Raw genomic sequence first — 22,745 nt, 5'->3', positions numbered from 1 at the left:
TAGGATCCCAGGGAAGTGGGGGTGGGAGTGGGACTGTTTGAATAATGCCAAGGAGCCACTCAGACTTTCTAAACAAATTGAAATTCCCATAGCTGAGATGGTTAATGGAGTAAACAGAGACAAGAAAACCCACTAAAAGGCAAGACTGAAAGAATTGGGCTGTTAGGGAAAAGCAGCAACAAGAACAGCAGGCATATGGGCTGGAATGAAAAAGTAGTTAATTACACTAGCAAAGGGGAGGAAAAGACAAATCCTTAAATATATTGCTTTTTCTGTCTGGTTTCTTCAGACTTTGCTTGTTTGTTAAGGAAAGACCTTACAGCACCTGTTCTGATTAAAGGGCATGGACTTCTTGTAGCAAGAAAAAGTCTATTAATATCAATCACTGCTTCTCCACACAGGCGAATAATACTTTGTAAATGCCAAACACTGTATTAAATAGCCATGTTAGGCGAAGAAATATTCACACAGGGGAGACTGTGCAGATGCAGATTGAAGCATGTATAAACTTCACAACAACCTACACAACCCCAAAAGCATTTCTGCCCATTATTGGAGTATTAATTTCTAAGGATATTGGCCAATATCCTTCCTTCATTGTCTTTTGGGGATATTTGATAAAACTCTGGGCTTTGGAATGTGTCACAAACTGAGATTTTTCCTTTTCATTCTTTCCAGTAATTTCCGCTTTCTCCAATTTCCCATCACTCCTGTGAAGGCCATGATGACAATTCTACTTTTTCTCATCAGAAGACAAGTCTGCCACATCATGGCACAATGAGGATTTGTCTTTAAAAAGTCCATATGCCCTCTTCTGAAAACTACTGAAGCCCAAAAATAGGACCTCAATGAACTTATTGCATGACCCCACATGCAGTGGGCTGCCACACACTTGGCAATGGTCTCTGTGTTTCTCTCTGAGAACACTTGTCCCAGCACCCTGGAGTCAGCACTCAGGAGTGTCTCACCCTGGTGCGTGGCCAGGGCACAGAGCTGTGACATTCCTCTCCTGAAAGCCTTCCCTGGGTAGCTAAGACACATCAGCATGAGTCTTTCCACAGAAAAGGGAACTGTAATTGCCATTTGCATTTTTCTGGTCACAGATGAAGTGCATGGGTAACCTCCATTTTATTCCCAGGTTTTTCACTTACTCAGGTAATACCGCAGAAATAGCACTGGTACCCAGAAAATGGGAGATCAGTGCATCTTCTCCTAATGCTGTATGTGTTGTGAAAACCTTTTAGACAGCAATTGAAGTGGATTTAGATGGGGCACAATCCAGCATTTTTGCAATGTGTTACATGCTTGATGAACAGCAAAGGATCAGGTGACATTTTATTAAAAATTCCATCAGGTGATGGGTCTACTTAGATTGCAGAAAACAAAGCTCCAACAAGAAAAAAAAAAAAAAAAAAGCAGAGCTGCTAAAGGCTTCCTTTAAGGATTGGACTTAGAGTGGTAACACTTTTCTTTTATAGTTTAAGCAGCACAAATTGTGATGCAGGTGCAAATAACAGTCTAATCCTTGCTCAAGTGGAGAGTAAGCATAATTAAGCAGCAGCTGCCCATTTATTTTTGAAAAGATACCTTTCAGCCACTGAACAGTAACAGTGCTGAAGGATTTTTTGACTTTTTTACTTTGCATGTTGAGACCATGAATTGTGCTCAATATCAACTGAGTGAAAATTATTGCCTGACTATAGAGAATGATTCAGCTCCAAATGGCAGACTCCTGATGGGTCTCTGCAGAAGTCAAAGCTACCCAATTCATGATGACTCACAAGTCTTTTATTTCTTATTTCCCAATCCTTGGTTTGGTTTTTGGTTCGGTTTAAAATAATGAAAAGGTCAGTAGATTTCTATTTCTTGTCTTTCCCTACTCTGCCCTCATCAAGTATGACCTGAGGTTATCTCTTTTTGGTCACATCTGCCTCTTCATCTCACCAAATGTAACTTAGCAAGATTATCATGGATGTGCAAAAAGGTAAACTCATCTCAGAAATCACAGGGTACATTTGTCTTTTAAGTTAGCTTCTCTTTTTCAAGTACTGGGAACTGACACTAGTTGAGAGTCTAATCTTACACAAGGAAGGCTTTTACATTATAGATATGTGCACTGAAGTTGTCTCCCTGGCTTGCCTCCATGGTCAATGAAGAGAAAGAGGTATCTCTGTAGCATGATTCATCTCTGTCCAAAGAAGAATGAATCCAGTCTGTAAGTGCCTGTTCCTTCCCACTAACCAGTAAGGGAACCTGGGATTACTCACTCCTGTGTTATTCTGGTTTTGTCTGTCTCCAGCAGCAAGATGACTATAAGCCCAAATATTAACTCAAATTCTTCAGATAGTCAGATAGTCCAGACACATGGACAAACAATCCCACTCCTTCCTCCACAACAGGCTTCCCTACTATCTGCACCATGCACAAGATGTGTTCTGTACCCTGGCCTTTTTCCAAGGCAAGGAGTGGAAGTGCCTGGACCCATCCAGTGATATTAGCTGGGTCCAGACTTTCACCTTTGCTGACCACATGAGCCAGTATTGGCAGGACTGAGCATGCCACGGCCAGTCCCACAGAATATAAACAGAAGTAATTTCCTGAGTCCCCTCTAAAATGTGTCATTAATAAGCCTATGCAATTATATTGTCCACAGCACTTTTACCAAGCTGTGTCCTTTGAAACAGCTCTATTATTCAGTATGCACCATATTAACCTGTGGAGAACAGCACTTGAAACAGTCCTGTTTCTCCAACCAAAAGAGAGAGTATTTATTAATTTTGCCCTCAGGCTGCTTCAGTTCCTCAACAGATAGATTAAATTAAATTGGAACAATACATAGGTGAATTGAGACAAAAAAAGGAAGGATTGTTACACATGTGGTGTTGTCTTCTGAAGTACTTGATGCCTGATTAGCTGAGAGCTCTTCTAAACAACAGCCTGAATTACTTCAGGAAGCCCTGACTCAGGCTGCAAGTGGTGCACACAGGAGAAAACTCACCCTATGTGACATTGTAGGGTGCAGCTTGGAGCATCTGTCATTTTCTTTTCCTTCCCCCATAAAAATCCATCAGGCAGTTTTATCTGCAGTGCAAAGGGCACGTAGATCAGCACATTCAGCTGGTGTTGACTGGGAGAGAAGGTGCCCATCATTATGATAGGAAGTTATGCCAACTGGCACTCATCCATCATGCTAACATCTCACACATGAGGAGAGACTTTATCAGCAGGATGGAATGTGGCACAGGACAGTCACTTCGTGATTGAGGGACTGCCAGGAAATGCTTTTTTTTAAAATACATTTTACATTTACATACAATACTGTCACATTTATATTTTTATCATCTAAGTGTAGAACTGAGATCAGTTGGCATGATGCCAGGCATGAACTTGTAGCAAACACAGGAGAGGCTCTTTGCATCTGTACTTATTTTGTGTAGATGGTAAAAAAAAAATGGTCATCATCGATAATTTGTATTTTTCTATCAAAGTAATGTTGCACAAGTGCCAAAGATCTTCAATAAGTCAGCTCAGAAAATTCCTTCTGAACACAACTGGTTCCTCTGCTTAAGTATGGTCTTCATAGTCATATAATGGACAGAATGACCATGAGAACTGCTAAATGCTTGTAGAAGGAAAGACTGAAGAATGAAATAACATTTCCAAGGTTGCACTGTATTAGAAGAGCTCGGGGTGAGATTTCCTGATTATCTGCCCCCAGACAGATCCATTAATCCTCTACTTCAATAACTATTCATCACACTCTAAATTTACAGTAGAACAAATTACTTTTGGGAGGAATATTGGCTTCAAGGGAGAGAGAAGTAGGGTGAAAGAGAAGAAAATAAATCTTGTGCAATACTACTTGTATTCTGCAAGCATGAATAAGTAAACAGAAACCATGGGTTTTTTTAAAGAAACTGGTGGGATGAGTTTTAGGAAAAGTAACTTTTCTGCAAAGAGAAGTTCCTCCATTATACATGGCAATCAAAAGTTGTCAACACAGTGTCTGTCAAATAAAACTTGTATTTCACATGTAGAATAGCAGAGCACTCTAATACTTACAGAAGCTGTAGATTTTCCACCTGTGAAATCCTAATAAATTTCTTCTCACCAATTTCAATCTCTGTAAACTGCATTTCTTTCCCTGCATCTAGGTACTCGTGTGTTTGCTTGCCTGCTGGCTGCTTGTGACAGAAGCCAGGCTGCAAGATGTGAAAGATAGTAGGGCTTTCTGTCATACCTGTTGTAAACACCGAGTCCTTTCCTCCTTTTCCTTCCTCAGCTCATAGTTTGTTTCTCTTTCTTTTGTGACAAACTGCTGCAGTTGTGCCCCTTGTTAGGCACAGGAGGGATGCCAGGGGGATTTTCAGGATTGCTGTGCTCCCCAGGCAGGGGATGCAGCATGGAGTGCTGCCCTTCCCCAGTGCATCACACCCTCACTTAGGGTTTGTTCTTATCAACAGGTAGGAAAGCTGCCCTTTGGCAGATGTCATGCACAGCCCTGGATAAAGGGTTTCAAGGCTGGTGCATTTTTCTTTTAATACATCAAGAAGGGAGTGGAAAACCTGCCTGTAGACACAGCAAACACCCAGCCATGCTCACTGCCAGCACAAAATGAGACTCATAGGTCTGCAGCTGCTGTGCGTGCATTCAGGTGGCTTTCCAGAAAAGACTCAAAAGCTCAGACACCTCTGGAATTAATAGTGGTTTTGTGAAAAAATATTTTCCTCTATATTCACGACTGTAAATGAGAACAATTGTGCTATCTCATCAGCAGCTTACGAATGATGTGGCAGTGTCACATTACACAGCACACATTTGGCGATGTCATATTTTGTATTTATATATGTGGTTGTGGCTGACCTCTCACTTTAAGATAATTCAAGGATAAAGGAATTCCTTTTGTTTTGTTTCTCAGTTAATTTAATGAGAAGCATTAGCCCAGCAGTGTAGTAAACCCTCAGTCAGAGAATGGGATTCAGCAGTGTGTATATAAATATCTCCTTCCCCCCTTCAACACATGATGCAGGAGACCTGTCCTTACTATATGTGACCAGTGAAAAGTTCAATATTCTTTCTTCTACCAAAATCAGGAAACCTATCACTCATTTCTTCTATATATTGGAAGACTTTTTTATTTTAAGATTTTGTTGAATTTCTATTAAATCATGTGTTCATTTGACACAGGAATAATTTATAGCAATAGACACAAGCTGATTCTGCTGTCATAATGGGAGAAGAGGGAAGAATAAAGCAATTAATAGAGCATCTGCGGATATGGGGTAAACAGAAATCCATTCTCTTCCCTTCCTCCTCTACTACACCCACACACCAACGCATGGTTCCCTAATTTGCTCTTTTGCATGAGACAAGGTTTCAGATAAGCTCAAAGACCAATTACTTTCTATTTAGAATAGGAAGCAACTAACTGAGAAATTGGATTTTAAGCTAACAATATGTGCAAGCCTGGTCATTTGTTGCAGAGCCAACTTCAAAACATTGTGGGAGATAAAAGGTATGTACCAAAGAATAAAAGAACATATTGCAATTTAGGCTACTTTTTGACCTTGGGTCTTTCATGGAACTAGGAGTCCTTTCTAATTTTCTGTTAAAAAGCTACCTTAGTTGTTCATCTTCTTCTCTGAGATGTCCTGATACTTTGGCCAGTAAGAATTAATCCCTGTGCCAAAAAGCTTATAATACTCTGTGGCCAAATAGGGAAAAGGAGGGTTCTGAGACAAGCCTGAAAAAAAAAACATCAGTTTTCAAGCTCAACAAACCTAGCAAGAAAAATTGATTTAATAGCTGTAGAAGGATTTTTAATTCCCTCCAGGTTTCCACCTAACAGTACTTGCAGCCATCACAGAAGCAGAGCCAAGGTGTAGAGATCCGGCAGCAGCAGTCTCAGCTGGTTTGTGTGTGTTTCTCAGGGGAAGGCCTTTGGGCAGCTTCACTGTATCTGCAGAACCGCCCTACCAAGTAGAATCAGACAATGATTAGGGTTGAAAAAGACCTCCAAGGCGGCCAGCCTTTGACTGATCAACATGTCAGGCAGACCACAGCAGTAAGTGCCACATCCAATTGTTTCTTGAACACTCACAGGGATGGTGACTCCACTACATCCCTGGACAGCCTATTCCAACACTTAACTAACCTTCCAGTGAAGAAATTTTTCCTGATGTCCAACCTCAAACTCCCCTGCAGCAGCCCGAATCTGTGTCCTCTTACCCTCTTGTCACTGTCTGCCTGGTAGAAAAGGCTGACACTCGCCTGGCTACAGCTTCCTTTCAGAGCATTGTAGAAAGTGATAAGGTCTCCCCTGAGTCTCCTCTTTTCCAGGCTGAACACTCCCAGCTCCCTCAGCTGCTCTTCATGCGACATATTCTTCAGACCCTTCACCAGCTCCATTGCCCTTCTCTAGACTCATTTCAGATCCTAAATGTCCTCCTTGAAATGAGGGGCTCAAAACTGAACACAGGATTTGAGATGTGGCCTCACCAGTTCCGGGTACAGGAGGATGATCACTGCCCTGGTCCTGCTGGCCACACTATTGCTGATATAATCCAGGTGCCATTGGCCATCTTGGCCACCTGGGCACAGCTGACTCATGTTCAGGGGTGCTGTCGATCGGCACCCCTAGGTGCTTTTCCCCAGGGCAGCTTTCCAGCCACACTTCCCCTAGCCAGTAGTGCTGCGTGGCATTGTTGGGAACCAAGTGTGGGACTCAACGCTTCACCTTATTAAACCTTATTAACCTCAGAGAGTTGGCCAAGGCCCATCAAACCAACCTGTCCAGATCCCTCTGTGGATCCTTCCTACCCTTTAGCAGAACACTCCCACCCAGCTTAGTGTTTGTGAACTTACTGAGCATGCATTTAATCCCCTCATCCAGATCACTGACGGGATATTAAACAGGAGCACCATAGGTGCAATTTGGCAGCAGCAGGATCTTCCCTCTGGTTCCTCACTCTGTTCTTAGCAGTAAGGGTGAGTTTGACCACACATATATGACACTTGATTGTTAAAGGACAAAGTATGCCCCGCAAAGGATACAGACTCTAAAGTCGTTAGAAATCTGCAAGATATATCTCTTTAAGACATGGTAATGACATATCAGCCCCTGGCCAAGGGCTTTTGGCAGGGGTTGAGGTTTTTTCCAAGCAATACATGTTCTTAAGCTGGCAAAATTAATGGCTTTAAACCCCTCTTCTACAAAATCTTGTAAATAAATACCATCTTGCACAATAAATCCATACTTTTTATCAAAACTTTTAGTTTAAATTTCATTGTTACATTTTCAATAACAGCCTGGAATTGGATAGTACTTTTTCTGGTGAGATGAATGAATTTAGATGCTGTGTTTGATAAATGGGAGAACTGAGATCCCATGCTTGGTAAATAAACAATTTGGAATACGGCATATCTCAAGTCAAACTAAATCAATGATGATTGAAATTAAGTTATCATTTCAAAGTTATCACTTTATCATTTCTATAATGTACAGTTAAAGAGGGCTTTTTCTTGATTAAATGCCACCATGTTAAATGAGAGTTTTTGGAAGATGTGAGTAGAGCTAATGGGTTTCATTTAATGAATATTGAATATGACAAAAGGTATAGGATGGGTCAGTCCAAAACTTCCCACAATTTTTAACCTATTTATTTGTGTCACTACAGCTACAACACAAACACAGCAGGATGCATCCATTTAGGCAGCAGCTCAAAAATTAAAAGCCGAGGTCTGGGTTAGGACATGTTCAGTTGTTTCCTCTGGCCATGGTATGTAGTGTCCTCTCTGCTCACCCCCTAACTCCTTCCTCTGATTGAGGCATCCAGACATGGCAGCAGCATGGGAGCTGTTCACAGAACTTCTGCAGACATCATTTTCCTTCGTAGACATGAACTTCTACGAACTCTTTGAACTCTTACTTTAAATTGTTTAAGTGTTTTGCTTCAAACACTGCCACTGGACAACCATCACTGTTTGGCCACCCTGACACTGAAAATGTCCCCTCACATCCAAATTGTACATATATATCATTTGGGACATTTTACTTATTTACCCTAAAAACTAGTTCTGTTATACTGATATTCACTCTTACAGAAGTTTTAGAGGCAGCAATCTTAGTTCAGCCTTTGTAGTGCTATGCTGAACAGGAGCAAAAGTCTTTCATTTTTCTTCTGAAAAGGTGCAATCATGATCCTTCAGATATCCCCTTTATCTCAGTTTGAGTCGATAATTTTTAATATCAGAGAATGAGCTCCATGGAAGGTTTCATCTTGTAGCTCATATTCTTACATACTATTTGACAGTATACTATTTAAAATAACATGGAGATTTAGTTATTCTGTTAGCTAAAACAACCTTCTCTTCCTCCTCCCTTTTTTATTCCCAGCTAAGCAATCCCTATGTGAAACATTTATCATTCATCCAGAAACTCTTCCTTTGTAAGAAAAATTTATTTCAGCTGAATTTTCAAAGCTAAAATAAACTCATTCAGCCATGGCACTTGATCTCCATCAAATTTTCTTACTAGCTTGAGGATAAATGTTGAAAAATCAAATGTGCCAAAAGTTTTCCCTCTTCCCCCGAAGTTTGAATGGTTCTCATTTTTTGTCTCTGAGTCAGTGCTGTGAAAAAAAAAATTTGAATCTGAAACTAAAATCGGGACCAGAGGTAGGCAACTAGATGAAGAAAAATAAAGCCTATGCATCTAATAGGTAGCATCATTTCAGATAACTACTGTATTATTAATTCAATGGAATTCTGGCAGTAGAAAAAAGAAACATTAAGAAGAGAAATGGAAGAAAGAAAAATAAGATTACAAAATTGTGTCAGGCTATGTCTTTAAAAGCATCATCATGTAAAAGGATAATTGACTGTATCCAAGAGGAATAAAAAGAAGTAATAAACCAAGAGCTAACTAAAAGGCATTCTGCTCTTCTGAGATGGAGGATCAATCATGTGAATCCACAGTGGAGAACAGATTGGGCAGCCAGATGAGTCACATAGCTGTGCCTGAGCTGGCTTCAAACACAAATTCTTCTGCAGGTGCTGCCATCTGGATTTAAACCTTTCTCTGTTCTCCAGTGAGAGATCTTCAAACTTTTCTTAGGCTCTGCCAAAAGAAGGGGTTTCAGCAAATTAAACATCAGATTTCTCCTGAGGTACCAAGTGCTAACAAATCTTACAGCTAGGAAAATCTTTCTGAGCTGAAGAAGCTGGGATTAATTTAACCTCATCACACTTTGGAGCTTGAAGTCAGTCCTGTCCTGAAGCCCAGCCTCCAGACACAGGAACTGCCAGGTTTAAGGTGTAGCTGTAATGCCTAATGACTCAGGTGCATGATCATCTGTTACTTCATGAGAGCCAAGTCTCAATAGCCAGCAGAAATTCTCCACACGTCCACTGTTAGCCTATCCCAAAAGTGAAATGCTTCTTAAACCTCCTTTTAACTTCAAAGTGTTTCACTTGGAGCTTACACTATTAGATCAAAGTTATTGACATTCTTTGCTATTTCAGCATCTTTTTATTGAGTATGACTTTCAATAAATTATCAAGTCTCAGAGAAGTCTCCTTTATCCTGGGCTTTTGGGAATGTTCTGGCTATGCAGCTCATGATCTTAGTTCTATCACCATGAGATACCATAACTCTTCACTCTGCTAGCCTGCCCACGCCAATCGCAGGAAGTTCAAGAAAGTGAAATGCAAAGTTTTTCACCTGGGGCCAGGGCAATCACCAGTACCAGGAAAGAGTGGAGGATGAATCCATGAAGGAGGACTTGGGCATACTGGTGGATGGAAAACCGGACGTGACCTGCAGTGTGCACTCACAGCCTAGAAAGCCAACTCCAGCCTGGGCTGCATCAAAAGCAGCACAACCAGCAGGTCGTGGGAGGGGATTCTCCCCCTCTGCCCTGGTGAGACCCCACCTGGAGTGCTGCACCCAGCTCTGGACTCCCCAGTGCAAGGCATGCATGGACCTGTTAGAGGAGGGCCACGAGAGGGCTGGAGCACCTCTCCTATGAGGACAGGCTGAGGGAGATGGGGTTGTTTAGGTGGCAGGAGGGAAGACTCCAGAGAGACCTTAGAGCAGCCTTACACTGCTTTCATATCCCTTCTAACCCAAATGAAGAAGAAGAAAGCTGAGGGCTTTTAGCTCTTTAGATATTTAAATTTTCTAAGTTATACGAGGTATAAGAATTATGGGCAATAAAAACTGTGGTTGTTGCGTGATACAACAAAAGAGCATGTAGTAAGTTGCATAAATACTTTCTTGTAGCAACTGATTTCCCAGGACGTCTTACTAGAAGATTTCAGATTGAAAATCACTTGAAAGGTACCTACTGCATTTGGACTGTGTTGGGGAGAAAAAGCACTGTCTTTAGGCTGCTGACCTTGGAGAACTGTAGACTACACCGTTAATGACATTGGAGAGGAAAAGATAATGACAACATGATTTTGTTCTGTCGAAGAAATAAAAATGTGCTTACTAAATGAATGACCAGAATGGATGATGTGCAACTGGGAAGAACTGTTCTGATCTGGTACTTTGTTGTTTATCTTTTTTGTTTTCAGATTAACAAAATTTTTAATGACGTATCACTTCCCTATGCAAAAATCTGAACTCCAATTTTTGAAAAATACTGTGTTGAAAATCAGATGTGTATTTAGATTATGATTAGACCATAATGAAGCAAGGAAAATTTATTTTTAAAAAGCCAAACCAAGTAACTTCTGGAGGTTGTTTACACAGGAAAAGAATTTTCAGAGAATTCACAGAAGATTTAACCTCCTTTTCACTACTAAATTCTATTTAAAAGTATAAAGGATATTGTTTACATTTCTAATTATCACTCACTGGAGAAAGGCAATCCATTCCCCAGGGAGCAGTTTTTCTTTTGGCTCCTCTGTCTTTGCTGTGCACAGGTATCAAAAATGGAAACATCAGAAATAGGGACAGCATGAAACGAAAGCAACAAGAACAGGCATAACATAAAACTGTCAAGATCTAGTAAAAGGAAGCTGTTAATTTTAGTTCTAGTTTGAGTTCCCCACCCAAATGATCCAATGTCTTCTTGTGGGTAGCTCAAAATAGAGTGCCAATTCTTCTTTTAACTCCACTTTTTTAACCTCACGTCTGTTAGATGGGAAATGTGAACAAATATGAAATAAATGCTAGCAGATCTAAAATTGTGCTTTTTTTCTTAAAAAGAGATTGAGAGATATAAAATAAAAGTATTCAAAAGTATATTGAGTTGGGAAATGACAAAAGCAACAAAGATCGCAACAAAGAATTTGTTATCTTTGTATTTAACAATATGAATCAGTAACAATATGAAGTGACTGCCATTAAAAGAATAGTTGGGATCCCCTGTAGGTATGATACAGATGCCCCAGACAATCACTTGATAACCAGATGAGCTTCTGATGATATTTGCCTCTTCTCTCACCAGTGAAATCTACTGCTGAGTATATATTAAATACTGCTTTTCCCAATGCAGTTTTATGTATCCCCAAGTGAACCATTAGTAAGAGAATGGAGGTTGTATTCCTGAGTGGATGTATGTGTACTTCCTTCAGAAAACAGACTTTAACTCCTAGCACACATGTGAGTTGTACTGCCCTGTATGTACAGAGGGAAGGACAAGGTGTCCCAGCATGTCAAACAGCACTCAGGTCCCTTTCCCTGTCTTTCCTCCTATTCCCACCTAAATGTAGCAGCATTAAGGCAAGTCATTAAAAGAAAGTGAAGGAACTTACTGTCTGAAGGAATATTCTTAACTAGAAATCCAGGACTTAGATTCTCTCTGGCCACGTTTTAAATATATAAATTAAAGGGGAGGGGGAAATGTAATATTTTAGGCTTCTTAACATAGAAGCTAACTTACTGTGAAGCAAGAATATCTCTTTGGGTTGTTCCAATCTGAGCTGGCTCTCTCTCATCAAGGTAATGTGGCAGTTTTGCCACTAATCTAAAAAGAAAAGGCTTTCTGGCAGAGTGGCAGAAGTTTCTTTTTTTTATCACCTGGTGACATGCTTGAGTTCCTGATCGTGATTTCTGAAAACCCATGGTGCTTTTGCTTGAGATATAAAGAACATAAAGAATGCTTATACCTTGGCCATGAGCAAGGGCCAGCCTCCTCAGTGGTGCTCGGCAGCAGGACGAGGATCAGCAGCCATAAAGTAAAACATAAGTTCATGTCAACATGAAGAAGAAATTCTTTACACTGAGGGTGGCAGAGCACTGGAACAGGCTGTCCAGGAAGGTCATGGAGTCTCTCTGGAGACATTCAAAGCCCACCTGGACATGTTGCTGTGTCACCTGCTCCAGGTGAGCCTGCCTTGGCAGAGGGTTGCACTAAATGATCTGCAAGGTCCCTTCCAACACTAGCAATTCTGCGGTTCTGTGATTCTGGGATCTCATCATGATGTAATACACATGGCTGTTCTGAATCCTCATGCATTCAGCTCTCAGGCACAACAAAGCTGCAATAGCAAAATTGAGGGGATGCCCAGAGCACACCTGCTGTGTGCAAATGCAGACCTGTGCAATGAAAAAATCAAGGCACATTATCTTTTTTTAAGCTATACTTAAGCAATAGCATATGACAAGCATAGTTTATGCTCCTCACTTCTGAGATTGTTCTGGACGTGTAACACAGCATTTACAAGTATTTAGCTTGGATTTATCCTGGGAACACTGAGATACACAACCTGTGCTATAAAAGCACATTCACAAGTTAAAGTAGCACCATAATTTTGTCTTCTCTTTCAACTGGAGGACATGTGTTGCCTTTGTTTGCTATCTAGACTTTTCAGATCAAACAGTGAGAATCATCAGTCATCTAAGATTGCTCAATTTACTCTCACATATTCACTACAGAGATTTTGGTGTAATTTATTTCTACAACAACAGTATACTGTGTTCTCTCTAGGGGCTTCTCTGCAAGTCTTTTTTTTTTTTTTTTTTATCCATGCAGGTCTGTCTTTGGCTTGCTCTTCTCCATTCTTACACTCTCTCTGGGTAATCTGACTCTTCACATGAAAGCAGATTTGCAGGTCTGCTCCATGCTTGTCTACCACTGCCAGCAAAAAGCTGCTGTGGCTGTCCTGCCATCAGACACAGGCAATGTTATTTTAGCTGATTTTAATTACTGGTGGCTGTAGAAAATACTCTGGAATTCTGGGAACCAAGTTCATTGAAATTAAAGTAAATTGAAAGATAAACACAACTAATGTTGTAATTAAGAATTCTGACTTCAAAAGGATTGTGGGGGTTTTTTTAGAGGGAGGGAAATTAAGGGCTCTAAATGAACACATAGCTAATGGGAATGAAGTTAGGAAAATTACAACAAATTTGGAGCAAAAACTCATAAATGCAAATATGGCAGGCCTGACTATATCCTCCCTAGAATGCATAATGGAAGACGAAAAGAAGAACAGAAGATTAACTATTTTCTACTAAATCTATGAAATGAGAAATGGTATGATAAAGAATAGCAAAAAAATAAACTAATTCAAGACACAGAGAGGGATAGTAACAGGGAAAAACAGATTAATTTCTTGGTCAACAGTGGCAAATATTTCAGCTTTGGTAGCATGCACAGCTTCAGGGCACATCTTGAACTTTTGAAACAAAGCCAGTGAAGCATAAGGAAAACAGGACAAAATGTACTATGAGCTATCAAATGTGGTTCATGGCACCTAATATCTCTCTTCAGTAAAAAGCTAATTTTCCAAACTTAAAAATATTTCTAAACTCTAGGATGGATCTTATCTATGTGGATTTTCATGGAGTAGGTGACAAGCTGTCCCATATCATAATTTATTGCTGAAGCTGGAGAAGAAAATATAAACAGAAGAAATATAAAATTATAATAAAATATATATGATCATAAAATAAAATTATCTTTTTCTTGTTCCTTTTTTTTCTGTCTTGGTTTATTTTGTTGTTGTCGTCATTATTTTATCAGAGAAGAAATTCTGTCTAATACTGAAAAATACTGCCAAGCTGGGAATTTCCCAGCATGAAGGCTGGGAATTTCCAGGGAAGGCTTTAAAGATATGGATTAAAGCTTGCAGTTTCTCTTACCTTGTATTTTCACATCAGACATGACACATGCATGGGATATTTTTCATTGAAGTGTACTAAAAATAGGTGTTTGGGGTCATCATTAGTCCAAAGTAGGTTTGGAAGATTGTACAGCATGAATGGAATGACTTTGAAAGCTGGAGTTACAGGCATGGATTGAATTATACCTCTGCCAAATACAAGTTTGCAGGTTTTGGAAGTCTGACTAGAACTTCTGTTAGAAAGTCATCACTGGAAAAAGGTTCAAGAAATACCTGAATGTATCATATCAATCACAGAGTTGTTATAAGTCATCAATGCAATGAAAGCTGAGGGGGAAAAAAATCAAATGTGATCTCAAAAAAAGTAAAGCAAGAGATTTCCAAAAGAGACATTCTGAGGTAAAGAAACTTGTGCAGTATAAAATGATGCTTGGCTCCTAATGACATGCCATAATATGGTTATTACTGGTCATCCTAAATCCAAAGACTCAAAACCCCAAGAGATGCCAAAGATAAAATGTAGAAAAATTAAACTCTTTTCTTCTTCATCCTCAGTACTCTTCTACTTCTGACAGTATTTTTAGCCTCTTGAAAGTTGAGCTTGAAGCAAGATTTTGGAGTTCTCATCACACAGAAGTGTCGCTTGAAGTATTGCACAAAATTGCATGTGCAATCATTTGAAATGTGTCAAAAGAACTTCTCAGTGATCACGTCACTCACTGATTCCTCTGCAGCTTACGCAGGGCATCCAGGCCAACTTTAGACAAGCTAGCTACTGGGAAAGAGGGAAATCCTGGGAGGGGTGCCAAAGGCAGGAGAAATATGATGCTATAACTGCTCTGGCAGCTGCCTCACATCAGATTGCCCACTGCAGCAGCAGTGACCTCCACTGGTTCTCCTCAGCCTGGTAGCTGGCAAAACCCGTGGGGATGTCAGCAAATCTCTGAGGTTCCGTTCTGCTTTACGTGTAAGATAAGCCGATGCAAAGTAGGTACTAAGAGCTCACTTGTTTTCTGCCATTGCAGAAAGGAGTATTTTTGCCCAAGAAACAAGTAGCCAGAATGCATTGTTTACCTGACACGCAGTAAACACTTAGATTTGCTTCTAAGTGACTAATGAGATACATAATTTGTTTTATGTTTCCATTAGAAGCTGTAGAGGGTTGACCCTGGCTGGATTTCAGGCACCCATCACAACCTCTCTCTCACTCCCCTCTGCAGATGGACAGAGGAGAGAAAATATAACAAAGGGTTCATGAGTTAAAGACTGGGAGAGATCAGTCACCAAAAACCATAATGGGCAAACCAAACTAAATTAGAGATAATAATTTAATTTATTACTAACAAAATTAGAGCAGGATAATGAGAAGCAAAATAAGACCTTAAAAATACCTTCCCCTCACCCCTCCCTCCTTCCCAGCTCTATCTCTTCCCCTCCCAGTGGAACAGGGAGACCAGGAATGAGTATTATGGTCGGTTCATCACAGGTTGTTTCTCCTACTGCCTGGGGAAAGGAGTTGTTGACCCCACACTGCTGCAGTGTGGGGTCCCTCCCACGGGACATAGTTCTGCACAAGCTGCTGCAAAGTGGGTCACTCTTCCATGGGATGCAGTCCTTCGAGGACAGGCTGCTCCAGCATGGATCCTCCATGGGATGAGAAATCCTACAAGATGACATCTCTTTTCAAGTCCCTGCCAGGAGCCTGTTCCAGCATTGGCATCCCACAGGTTCACAGCCTCCTCTCAGGCATCCACGTGCTCCAGCATGGTGGGTTTCTGAATCCCTGTTGTCCTCCATGGGCTGCAGGGCCATAGCTGCTTCACCACGGTCTTTACCATGGGCTGCAGGGGAATATCAGCTCCAGCATCTGGAGCACCTCCTGCCCCTACTTCTGCATTGACCTTGGTGTCTGCAGAATTGCTCATCTCACATGTTCTCACTCCACTCTTCTCTGGCTGCAATTACTTCTTCTCAATAACTTCTTTTTTCTCGTATTAGATCTATTATCACAGAGGTGTTACCATGATTTCTAATTGGCTTGGCCAGCAACACATACATCTTGGAGCAGCCAGAGACTGTTTTTATCAGACATGGGGAAGCTTCTGGCAGCTTCTCACAGAAGGCACCCCTGTAACACCCCTGCTACCAAAACTTGGCCATGCAAACCCAATAGGGAAGCATAAAACACACAGTTTAAGCAGATAATGAAAAATGGCCTATGTGCCATGAAAGGCCAGTATGCCAGACAAGTGCAGCTCTGCAGCTGCCAAAAGCATTTTTCCACAGGGGAGAATGTCAGGATTGCACAGAAATGGAAAGAAAATAAGCCTTAAGTAGAAGTAAACTTCCAACTGGATTTGTGTCTGTGAGGAGAAAGCTAACAAATCTCTTTGAAATAGGAAGCATTTGAGGTAACAAAAGTTGGTAAGTGGAGATAATGCATACAGGAACAAGTGCTATCAGGGCATTTCTTTGTAAATCGTATTTGTATAAGGCCATTGAAAAAGATTAAATGAAAGATGAAATGAAAGATTGCTGTTGTAAAAGGACAAAAAAAACCAGTGAAAGGACAGTAAAGACATTTTGAGATATATTGTGTTGTAATCAAGTTCTCAGAAATCTATAGCAATGATCAAGCTAATTCTTAGAAATGTCACAAGTAGCTTTCCATGGTATGGTGGAAAAGTGTAAGTGAATGAGTATGGAGAAAACAAGAAGCACAGTCTGAACGGAAGTTTTCTCTATGCCAAGGAAAGCCCTCTCCTAATGCTTCTTGTCTTCCCTGCCAGTGCCCAGGCAGGGAGGCAGGTGCCAGGTGAGCCGAGGGCACCCTGAGGAAGGAGGAGCCGTTTCCCAGCCATGCAGCCCAGAGCACAGATGCAACATGCAGAGGAACATCTGCCCCATGATAGCAGAAAAGCTTTCGAAAACATTCACTGTTTAAAATGTTCACCACAACAGCCCTTCAGCTGCCTGTACCATGACATGTGTCCTGCTTTGACACCCCAAGGCATGGGCTGTGATGCTCTGGCAGCAGGAGATGCAGGCATGAAGACAGGCCCCAGGAGCAGGGAACACAGGCTGCGATGGACTTTTTGCCTGTGGGACAGAAGCTGAGTCAGGCAGAGAGTGTGCTGAAAACACTGATATCAGGTGGTAAGGGTAGAGGATTTGGGAGGAAGTGGTCCGACCTTCTGCCCCCTCCCAGTGTCAGAGAAGCCAGAGGGACAGGGATGACACAGGAGGCCCATGGGATGCAGCCAAGATTGGTTGGCAAAAGGACAATAGAGACAGATAGAGGATGACTGGCACTGGAAGGGGAGATACAGAAAATAAAAACATACCTCCAGAGAGGACAAGGAGACCCCACAACTGCCTACATGTAGGTGTGAGAGGCACCACCATGCTGGCAGCCAAGGGTACCCAAAATGAGTGAGCAGGGACTGCTCCTGCATGCTGATGACAACTTCCTGAGTAGGAAAGGGCATCCTTATGTCATCAATGGAGGAAACTGTTTACAAAGGTATTTATACCTATGTTACATGGAGCAGTCTTTAGCTTAGTCGTATTTAAAGCCCATGACAACATCTGCAAATGTAAGGCAAAGGCAAAAATAACAGTAGGGATGTAGACTGGCATGTAGGTTTGAAACAGCCAAAAAGGTCCTTTGAGCCAGGAATGCTAAAGCAGCAAAGATGAGGTAGGATTGTTTACCAGGGAATCCCCAGTGAGTTCCTATGTCTGAAATGGACAGAATGACTGAGCACGTGTGAATCTCACCTGGCACACTTGGTAGGTCAGCTGGTTTATTCAGAAGGTTGGAGCTGCTGCAGCAAAGCAGGGCATCTGCCCCACACTCCCACTCTGCTCAGACCAGCCCCATTACAAAGAAGAAAGTCCAGGAAGAAAATACTGAAAATTTGGAGCCACTTTTTCTAGCCCCAGTTGACAGAAGTCAGCAAGGCTGAGATTTACATTTGAGAGGCAGCAAGCAGCAGATTTGTCTACCTCTGTCACTGCCTGGCAACTGGGATATAGTCTAAACTTGTAACATCATCTGTCTCCAGACACCTGCACATAAAAGCATGGATTTTACCTGAAGTGAGTTCATGTCTATCCCATGCATAGCGAAGATCTGCCATTTTTATTCAGCAGCTCTCAATGGAAACACTGGCCTGCATTTTGGTTGAAATGCCACCTGACAATATCAGAAAGACCAAGTGTTGCCCAAGGGCTGAACCAAAGTGTCAGAAGGTAGCTCACAGTAGCACTCCTTAATATTACTCCAGCAGAAGCATCTGATTGACTTATTGATTCCCTGGAAATACCCTTTAGCAGGATCCACTGTGGAAATAACAAGAAAGAGCTTAGGCCTCTTCTGTAAGCTTTAGTACAGAAAACAAATAATCACATGAACAACAGAGCTAACACAGCTCATTCGCCACTGCCATCTGTTCCATAAAGTTGGATTTTGCTGGGCTGACAATACCTCTGCTCTGTAAAGACTCTACTGCAGTCTCTGTCTTTTGCCTGGCTTTAACCTGGATGCTTATTTTCATGAAACTGTTCTCTAAAGTGGCTTGAAAGTTGCCTGTAGTTCAAAAGCTAACAGAGTGGAATAGACACACAGGCAAGTACAAATACACAGAGGCCAAGGAAGCTTAATTTCCTTTGAGGACCAGGCTGAAGAATAAGCTGTACCATTCATTTCTGAGAGAGACAGGAAGAAAATCCATCAATAGAGAATTACAACATAAATTTATCCCCAAGTAATACTGATCTCAGTACTCAATTTTGTGTTAGATTGCTAAAACAGCATCTAATTGTTATTTTCACGTGCTTATTTCACTTGCCTATTTAACTTGGAGAAGTAAATCATCATGTCAACAGTCAATGATGGAGTAAATGTTCAGAATTAATTCTGTTCAAACACCAGAGCTCTCTCTCATGGCCAGCCAGTGCAGTACAGCCCACTTGAGCACTGAGACTGGGTTTGCATTAAAAGGTCCATAACTTCACAGCAGCATGGGAATCCCATCCTGAGGTGCTGGGAAGCAGAGGATGTGTCATCTGTCAGCTGCATTTGGCACATAAGCTCTTTCAAGAGAAAGAAATAAATATCATGCCAATCTTACCTGTCAGACACTGAAGGACTGTCAAATCCAAATTTCTCAAATACTTGCATCGTCACATGACAAGGCTGTCACTTAAGACTAATGGTTCTGACATTTCAGAGCTTGTTTGGGGTGGCATGACGCCTGTCTGTCTCCCAGAGAACATCCCAGAGAGCAAGGAAAAAGCTGGGAAGAGCGTTCTAGGCTAGGCAAGCGCACTCTCAAAGAAGACTTTTTTGCTTTGATTTACTTCATGTTCCCACCTTGGCTGGGTCCCAACATCAGAGCCAGATCATAGCTAGGGGGACCCCAAAGGGGAGAGCATTTCCCTTGAGCAGGGGAGCCCCAGCACTGGCAGCCTCTGTTCCTCAGTGCTGCAGGGGATCTGTGAGTGCTCAGAGTGCTTCTTCTTGAGCTGTAGGAGGCCTGAGGGAACCTGAGGGAAGGGCCCAGGTCTGGGAGTAATGAGGCTCAAAGCATGACTCTCTACAGTTTTGGCACTTTCAAAAACTGAGGAATCTACGGCCTCCCTGAAGTGCAATGTGTACTGGTACCGCTGGTTCTGGACATAAGAGAGGGATTCAGCTTTCTTCCCTGTATATGATATGATATCATATATCTCATATCTCTTATCTCATATTGACCCCTCTCTAGATAAAAAATATGGTGGTGCTGGAGCACCAAAGAAAGGAAACAAGAGTTGTTCAGGGCTCTGAAGCACATTTTATGAGGAACGACTAAAGAAACAGCAATAGGCCTCAAGTCACACCAGGGGAAGTTTAGATCGGGCATTAGGAAAAAATTCTTCACTGAAAACATGATCAGGCATTAGAACTAGCTGCTCAGGAAAATGGTGGGATCAACAACCCTGGAAGTGTTGAAAAAAAAGGCAGATGTGGCAGCTTGGGGGTTAGTGGTGAACATGGCAGTGCTGGGTGATCATTGGACTTGGTGAACTTAGTGGTCTTTTTCAACCTTAACCTTATGATTCTATGATAACCATATCATATCTTTGTCTCTGGACAAAGATGATATGGCCCAACACCAGCTTTCTGGCGGATCCTGGAGAGGGCTCTGGTTGCCAGGGTACAGCTGGCAGAGATGCCCTGTGCATACAGTCAGCTTCAGCTCCTTTGCTGATATTTAAAAGCAGCACCCTGTGTGACACCGTGCATTGGGACACAAACCAGACCACTCATTAATCTTCTGCCAACAACATACCTCCCTTCCCCAGTAGAAACAACATGAAAAAAACACAAAATCCTGTTGTTACGTCTTCCCTCTATTACTCATTCTCCCTGTGGCAAGGAATATCTGGTCCTGGTAGATCAGCTGTGGCAAAAGCGGTGGGTGTCACGCATGAATTGCCTTGTCAGATCCTGTCCCTATATCAGTGACCCCATGAAGCTCCCAGGATACTCTGCAGCCAATCCCTACAGGGTCTCCTTTTCAAATATTCGGTTTAGAGACACTTTAGCTCTCACTGCTTCTGCCCCTGAAGCTAAGAGCCCAGATCTCCCCCGTTCCTGTCATGGAGCACCTTTGGCGAGTTTCCTGAACACCTCTGGTCCTTTCTGGAATTGGATTTTGCACCATGTCTCGCCTGATACCACTGCTCAAGCCAAGAAATGCCCCCAGGCTTTCTGAGTTTCTGAGTCTCTCTGTTGTTTTGATGCCATGCTGTAGCAGGTGCTTGGTACTGCCTGCATGATGCAAAGCCGTGGTCTGCTCAGCGGTGCTGGCAGCCTCCCTGTCACCCAGACATGGAGAGAGAACGTGCTTGTTCCATGCACATCGCTGTAGGTGGGCTCTTGGTGGGTGCTGCTTTTGGGAGGAGGGCTAGCATGACTCTGAGGGTTGAGATTAAGTGTGTGGTGGGGTTGAGTGGAAGTTGGACTTCTCCTCAGTCCATGGGAATCTATCCCTGCAATAAAGCTGCTTCTTGGCTTGGGGTCTAAAGAGCACAAAAACATGTCTTTCTGCAGGATGGGAGGAGCAAGGCATGTCTGTCATATTTGCAGATGGTTTCAGGAGAGCCTCAGTCCTGATGCCTTCAGCCAGGTTACTCTTAGAAAAATGAAAGTTGAGCTTAGTGGAGCACAAATCTACAGCCCCTCCTCCAGCCCACCCTGCCTCAGAAGACTTCTAATACTGGCCCAGGCAAGGGAGAGCATTGAACAAACCAGTATCAGATGCAGATAGCATTGGTGCACAGACCTATTGTTAGACTCTGGGCACGACTATCAGCCTGCCCTCCCATAAACTAGCTCAGGAATGAGAGAGTTAGAACTCTGTGGAGAAAACAGAGAACTGGAGACAGTTCACCAAAAGCCTTACAGACACATGTTCCGGTCCCATCCCAGTTTTTTGCCTCTTTTATTCCTCCTCTACACACAAGCAGGAGTTTGGGTGGCAGAAACCAGTAAGAGGTTAATTAGTGCATAGATTAATGCTGGATATCACATGGTCTGTCCTAACAGCTCCATTACATGTGACAGGGCGCTGTGCTTGCCAGCACAAACCAAAGCTCCCCTCATCTTGCTGGCTTTTCCTTATTGTGTTCTGCAAATAAGGCCTGCCTCATGTCTGTCTGTCTGTCTTTCTGTCTGTAATTGCTCTCTGACACAGAATATCCCACCTCTTCATGACTCAGCATCTCAAAAGAATGTTATTTCCAGGATGGAAATGAGCACATTCAGCCACAATATTTTTTTTAATTAGTTCCTTTTAAACTTTTAACACTATGATTATCCTTGCATATATTGTAAACACCCTTTTTTGCACTGTCTGTTTTTTTTTTCAGTTCTGATTTTGGGCTTGGGTTTTGTTGGGGTTTTTTTTGGGGTTTGGTTTTTTTTTGTTTGGTTTGGGGTTTTTTTGTTTGTTTGTTTGTTTTGTTTTGTTTTGTTTTGTTTTGTTTTGTTTTTTGCTGGGGGTTTTATAGGGCTATTAGCACTCCTGTAAAAAAAAAAACACCGACAATCAAAGCAGCAACCACACACTGAGTGAGACATGTTTCAAACACTTTCAGTGTCAGATATGCTGGAAAATCCAAAGAGAATATAGTGTTGAAATGAGCTTCAGTAAGAAATGTTCTTAAATGCTCTACTGAGGATTGTATTGAGTATTTTAGATTGATTTTTAATGTGGGTTTTTTCCCAGATGGTTGAGGAAGGATACTGCTGAGACAGATAACAGCTTTAAATGCACATGCCTGTTTAACTTGACAGTTAGCAAACAGCTGAGCGACAAAGTTCATGAGCTGCACAAGGAGCCATCTCAAGCTCTCCACAATTGTAACTTAGGACCAGCACCCCACCCACAGAGCCTCCACCTTGTGAGCCACAAATGTACCTGCATGGGCTATGTTGCTCCCTCGCAGTGGAGGTGGGGATTTGTCTCACAGCAAACCTGATGTGCCTGAGGAGTAGGGTAAAGGCTTCCTTGAGACATCAGACTCCATGAGAGCATGGGGCGCCCGGGCAGCTGTGCAGGAGGGCTCTCTCTTCCAGGGCATCCAGCTCCCTGCTCAGGGCTGTGCAACACATGAGCCCC

The sequence above is a fragment of the Anomalospiza imberbis genome, chromosome 2 (assembly GCF_031753505.1).
Source record: "Anomalospiza imberbis isolate Cuckoo-Finch-1a 21T00152 chromosome 2, ASM3175350v1, whole genome shotgun sequence".
NCBI lineage: Eukaryota > Metazoa > Chordata > Aves > Passeriformes > Viduidae > Anomalospiza > Anomalospiza imberbis.
The sequence above is the reverse complement of the archived record's forward strand: the minus strand, read 5'-3'. Positions refer to the sequence as shown.